The sequence below is a fragment of the Scyliorhinus canicula genome, chromosome 3 (genome assembly GCF_902713615.1).
Source record: "Scyliorhinus canicula chromosome 3, sScyCan1.1, whole genome shotgun sequence".
Lineage (NCBI taxonomy): Eukaryota > Metazoa > Chordata > Chondrichthyes > Carcharhiniformes > Scyliorhinidae > Scyliorhinus > Scyliorhinus canicula.
Window position 1 is genome coordinate 262,425,947 of NC_052148.1, and position 6,329 is coordinate 262,432,275.

The window sequence follows — 6,329 nt, forward strand, 5'->3', positions numbered from 1 at the left end:
CCCAGATACTCCCCTTACCCTCCCAGATACCCCTACACTTGCAGATACTACCCCTACCATCCCAGATAACCCCTGCCACTCCCAGATACCCCTACCCTCCCAGATACTCCCTTACCCCTCCCAGATACCCCTACACTTGCAGATACTACCCTACCCTCCCAGATACCCGCTACCTCCCCAGATACCCCCTATCCTCCCAAATACCCCAGCACCCTCCCAGACATACCCCTACCTCCCAGATATCCCCAACCCTTCCCAGATACCCGTACCCTCCCAGATACCCCTTACTCTCCCAGATACACCCCCAACCTCCCAGATACACCCCCCACCTCCCCAGATACCCCTACCCTCCAGCTAACTTCCCTACCCTCCTAGATTCTCCCCATACTCCAAGATACCCCCTACCGACCCAGATACCCCACGGCACGCTCCCAGATACTCCCCCATCCTCCCAGATACTCCCCATCCTCCCAGATACTCCCCCACCCTCCCAGATCCCCCCCACCCACCAGACACTCCCCCACCCTCCCAGATACCCCCGACTCTCCCAGATACTCCCCCATCCTCCCAGATAACCCACATCCTCCCAGATACTCCCTAGCCTACCAGACAACCCCGACCCTCCCAGATACCCCCCTACCCTCCCAAATACTCCCCCTACCCTCCCAGATACTCCCCATCCTCCGAGACACTCCCTAGCTTCCCAGATACTCCCCATCCTCCCAGATACTCCCCCTGCCCTCCCAGATACTCCCCATCCTCCCAGATACTCCCTAGCCTCCCAGACACCCCCTACCCTCCCAGATACTCCCCCTACACTCCCAGATACTCTCCCCACCCTCCCAGATACTCCCCCACCCTCCCAGACACCCCCTACCCTCCCAGATACTCCCCCCTACCCTCCCAGATACTCCCCCATCCTCCCAGATACTCCCCCATCCTCCCAGATACTCCCCAGCCTCCCAGATACACCCTACCTCCCAGATACCCCCTACACTTGCAAATACTCCCCTGCCATCCCAGATACTCCCCTACCCTCCCAGATACCCCTACCCTCCCAGATACCCCTACCCTCCCAGATACCCTACACTTGCAGATACTCCCCTCCCCTCCCATATACTCCCCTACCCTCCCAGATACCCCCTACTCTCCCAGATACACCCCCACCCTCTCAGATACACCTCTACCCTCCCAGATACCCCTTACCCTCCCAGATACCCCCAACCCTCCCAGATACCCCCTACCCTCCCAGATACCACCTATCCTCCCAAATACCCCCCACCCTCCCAGATACTCCCCCACCCTCCCAGACATACCCCTACCTTCCCAGATATCCCCTACCTTCCCAGATACCCCGTACCCTCCCAGATACCCCTTACTCTCCCAGATACACCACAACCTCCCAGATACACCCCACCTTCCCAGATACCCCCTATCCTCCCAGATACCCACTACCAATCCAGATACCCCTACCCTCCCAGATACTCCCCTACCCTCCTAGATTCTCCCCATCCTCCAAGATACCCCCTACCGACCCAGATACCCAGCACCCTCCCAGATACTCCCCTACCCTCCCAGATACACCCCAACTTTCCCAAATACACCATACTCTCCCAGATACCCCTACCCTCCCAGATACTCCCCCACCCTCCTAGATACTCCCCATCCTCCCAGATACTCCCGTACCCTCCCAGATACTCCCCTACCCTCCCAGATACCCCCTACCCTCCCAGATACCCCCTACCCTCCCAGATACATCCCCACCCTCCCTGATACCCCCTACCCTCCCAGATACTCCCTACCCTCCCAGATACTCCCCTACCCTCGCAGATACCCCCTACCCTCCCAGATACCTCCCACCCTCCCAGATACATCCCCACCCTCCCTGATACTCCCTACCCTCCCAGATACCCCTACCCTCCCAGATACTCCCCTACCCTCCCAGATACCCCCTACCCTCCCAGATACCCACTACCCTCCCAGATACCTCCCACCCTCCCAGATACATCCCCACCCTCCCAGATACCCTCTACCCTCCCAGATACCCCTTACCCTGCCAGATTACCCCCCTACCCTCCCAGATACCCCCTGCACTCCCAGATAACCCCTACCCTCCCAGATAACCCCTATTCTTCTAGATACCCCCTGCCCACCCAGACACCACCCCTACACTCCCAGATACACTCCTCGCCTCTCAAATACCCCCTCCCAGATACACCCCTCCCCTCCCAAATACCCCCTACCCTCCCAAAAAGCCCACCCCATCACAGATACACCCCTCCCCTCCCAGAAACCCCACTCCCCTCCCAGATCTCCCCTACCCTCCCTGAAACCCCGCTCCCATCACAGATACACCCCTCCCCTCCCAGATAACTCCTATCCTCCCAGATAATCCCTACTCTCCTAGATACCCCCTACCCACCCAGACACCACCCCTACACTCCCAGATACACCCTTCCCCTCCCAAATACCCCCTACCCACCCAGATACACCCCTCCCCTACCAAAAACCCCCTAGCCTCCCAGAAACCCCCATCCCAGATACACCCCTCCCCTCCCAGAAAACCCAACCCCCTCCCAGATACCCCACTCCCCTCCCAGATACCCCCACCCTCCCAGAAACCCCACTCTCCCAGATACACCCCACCCTCCCAGATATTCTCCTACCCTCCCAGATATCCCCTACCCTCCCAGATACTCCCCCTACCCTCCTAGATACCCCTCCCTCCCAGATACCACTTCCCCACCCAGCTATCCCTCTCCCCTCCCAGATACCGCTTACCCCCACCTGCTGCCAGTCCATGCCAACCTCTGCTAAAATTTGTGGGGAGGTGGGAGAGAATGTTAAAATAGACAAAGTACAAGAGAATTGGGAACAGAGTGAGAAAGAAGGTGAAAGGGACTGAGCGTAGTGACAGACAGAACTCGCGAGAGAGGAAAACGGAGAAATAGAGAGGGACAGAGATAGACAGAAGAGAGAAGGCACGCAGAGAGGAGGAGGGAAATGGGGAAAGAGGGAGACAGTATAAGAGAGGGAGAATGAGATCAAAGAGCGGAAGAGAGAGAGAGTATGGGTGAAAAAGGGGGACTGTGGAGAGGTGTTAGAGGTGAGGGCAGAGGGCGGGGACGGGAGGTGGGGGGATTGAAAGGTTTCACAGGCACTTTGTGTGCATTCACTTTGTAAACTGTGGCTGGGTTAGAATGGGCAAGTTGTAGGCTTCATCCCAGTGAAAACAGCCAACCGGTTCAGCAGGTAGCTGGGCGCCCCCCCATGCCCCACGTCCCGGAGCAGGTGGGCACCCTTGCGGGCACTGTGCCCAGGTTAACCCTTAAATGGGCCGCCACAGTGACTGTCATGGGAAACACTATTATCAGGGTTTGTTGAACGGTTGCGTCCTGAGACTGCCCTGGGCAGCAGGGTGTCAGGGTGGTGTGGGGTGGGGTGAGGCTGTGGTTCCTCATTGCTGAGAGACAGAGAGAGGGAGGTGGTCCCCAGCTCAGCATTGCTGAGGACTTGCTGTTAAAATGCAGCTTCCACCCCCCGAGGGGGCTGCAGTTTTTTACACCCCTATCTGAAGCAGGGTTTAAGGATTTCCTAACTACGCATTTCTCTTTATTTCTTTTTTAAATAGTTGAGTTGGCATTGAGATCCGGAAATAAGACAGAGCAGCTGGGGGGATTGAACAGTCGATTTGTGTTCACCGCTGGTCAAATCAAACTCTCTCAGTAGTAGGTGGGAGACAGAATCACAGAGGGGGGAACAAGTCAGAGACACATAGAGAGATTGAGACATACTTCAGTGACCACAGAAAAGCTATGGTGGAAACATTAGACCCAGTAAGGACAAAGAAGGTCGGTGGATATCCTCTGAGTGGGTCTGGGGTGTCTCCCTGTCCCCAGAAATAAAAATATTTCCCCTAAAAGGGTGTGATCATCAGGCAGTAAGGTTAACAGCTCCCCTACCAGTCCCCAACTACTACAGTGCTCAGGGTAAGAGTGGGCGCGGTCATCACAAAGCAGCTCGCAGCAAGAAACCTCTCCAATTGGTGCTGAATTAAAGATTTTCAGAATGTCATGATCCATGAGAATAAAATAAGAAGTCTTACAACAGCAGGTTAAAGTCCAACAGATTTGTTTCGAATCACTAGCTTTCGGAGCACTGCTCCAAAGAGCTGCTCTCCGAAAGCTAGTGATTCGAAACAAACCGGTTGGGCTTTAACCTGGTGTTGTAAGACTTCTTACGGTGCTCACCCCATTCCAACGCCGGCATCTCCACATCAATGAGAATAAAGTTTGGGCAATTGATCGGGTCAGCAGAACCCTAAGACTGATTCACTATCGATCTGCTTTGGGAAAGCGGATGAGCGGCAGAGACAGAGGTTTCAGGGTAATGGACAGGTACTCCAATGGGCAGATTGTGACTAGTGGTGTCTGGCAAGGATCTGTGTTGGGGCCCCAACTGTTCACTGTCTTTATTAATCACCTGGATGATGGATGAGGAGAGAAATCTAAATCTATCAATGACACAATGTGGGTGGGAGCAGGTAAATCCACGCGCTCAGCATGGTGGGGGGGGGGGGGCACTGTGAGGTGGGGGGGGGGGGCACTGTGAGGTGCCTGGGTGGGGACCTGTGAGATGCCAGGCTGCATAGGCAGAGTGGGGGACTCTGACAAAGAGGTGATTTCCAGCCTCATGAGACCCTCATACGGAGGGTGGATGAGTGCAGTAGGAATGAACCCCCACAATCAGGCTGCACCTTGAAGCCAAGAGACTAGTTTTATGTCCGGGATTAGTGTATGAGTGGCTGGTGTTCAAGTTGGAAGGCTTGTTTAATCCGCAGCCCATGTGAGCTGGGGGAACGAGACGTGCCCCTCTAAGGATGAAATTGACATGCTAATTCAGTCTTCTCACACATCAGGTGTGCCTCGCCTGACCCTTCCTTGGCGGGTCAATTGTGCCAATTTAGTCAGCATTGCAATACTTGAGTGTGCCACTGATTGGTGCCTAATATTTTTTTTTTTCTTTTTTCTTTTTTTTTTCTATGACAGTATTAGTGACATTATTCCACCCCCCCCCCCCCCCCCCCCCCCCCCCCACCCGCAGCAGAAAGCCACAAGTGATCCCAGTGAGCAGGTATCACAGCCAACAAGAATAGGACCAGAAGACCAAGCACAGCACAATCCCAGTAACAGGGTGTCCCAGTCAATGAGGATAGGACCAGAAGATGGCAGCTCACTGGTACCGAAGACATTTGCACTGAGATTTTTCTGCCTCGCTTACAAACACACACACAGGCCACAGACAGGCACAGGCGTGACAAGAACTGGAGGGTTGGTGCCTAATATTTAACCCTTTGCCCCCCCAGCATTGTACTCCAAGGCTCACACTCATATCTACGTAACAGAAAGTTGACGGAGATGTGCCCCCCCCCTCCCCAATGCAAGGTGTTCTGATGAATTCACTCAGCTGTCACCCTGTTCAAGGGATGACAGGGCAGTATCTTGTTCCCCTGTGAGGTTAGAACGCTGGTCCATTGAATGCTCTCAACTATCCTCACTCTTCACCCGGGGGCACCCAACCCAGACCACTGAGGCTATCAAGGGTTGAAGTGATTCATTCAGGTGCAGTTGAGAGGGGGAACTGTGGGGAACAAGCTATTGTGCGACATGAGAGGACGTGAGGCTCATTGGAAAGGCGCTCACATTGGGGGATGCGCATGGGTGGATGTCACAGATCCTCAGAGGGCTGAGGATCCGGCTATCGTCCGACTCCTCATCGCTCATTTTGATGTTCCCTTCCTCTCTGTTTTTGATTTGGGAGAATCATAGCGCTAGTCGAGCTGGCAATTCTTCGGATTATGATCGACCAGCAGCAGCGACATCGACGTGCTGCTGCACACGGCCAGGACCAACGTCCTGCAGTGGGTTGGGAAGCAGAGCCTGTTGATCTTTTGGGAGCAGGGCCACAGATGGCGGAGCCTCGGAGGAGACACTACTGGCCGCGGGTATTCTGCTACAGAACCTCCAACATTGATATGTCAGAGGTCTAGTACCAGAGAAGACTGTGTCTGTCCTCGGGGATGGTGCACCATCTGTGCCAGTTGATGCAAGAGATAGCACCACATGAACTGGGAGGCCACCCATTGCCTGTGGCCCTGAAAGTTACTGTCGTTCTTTTACATCATGCAACGGGGGGGAGGGGGGGTTGGAGGGCAGCAGGAGGGCTTGCTAATTATATTATAATGTATTTAAATGAGGTTCCCGGTCTTCCAGGCCCCTCGTCAGGGCTCCAACTCCGCGGTCAAGATGCTGAGCTACCACCAATCGCAT

At 54.8% G+C, this 6,329-nt stretch overlaps 1 non-coding gene across 1 annotated transcript; it reads right to left on the reverse strand.

Moving 5' to 3' along the window:
- Positions 1 to 5,191: 5,191 nt before the first annotated feature.
- On the reverse strand, positions 5,192 to 5,330 carry LOC119963952. The gene has a single exon (XR_005460210.1). It is a non-coding gene; the product is annotated as a small nucleolar RNA SNORA57 (small nucleolar RNA).
- Between the last annotated feature and the right edge of the window lie 999 nt (positions 5,331 to 6,329).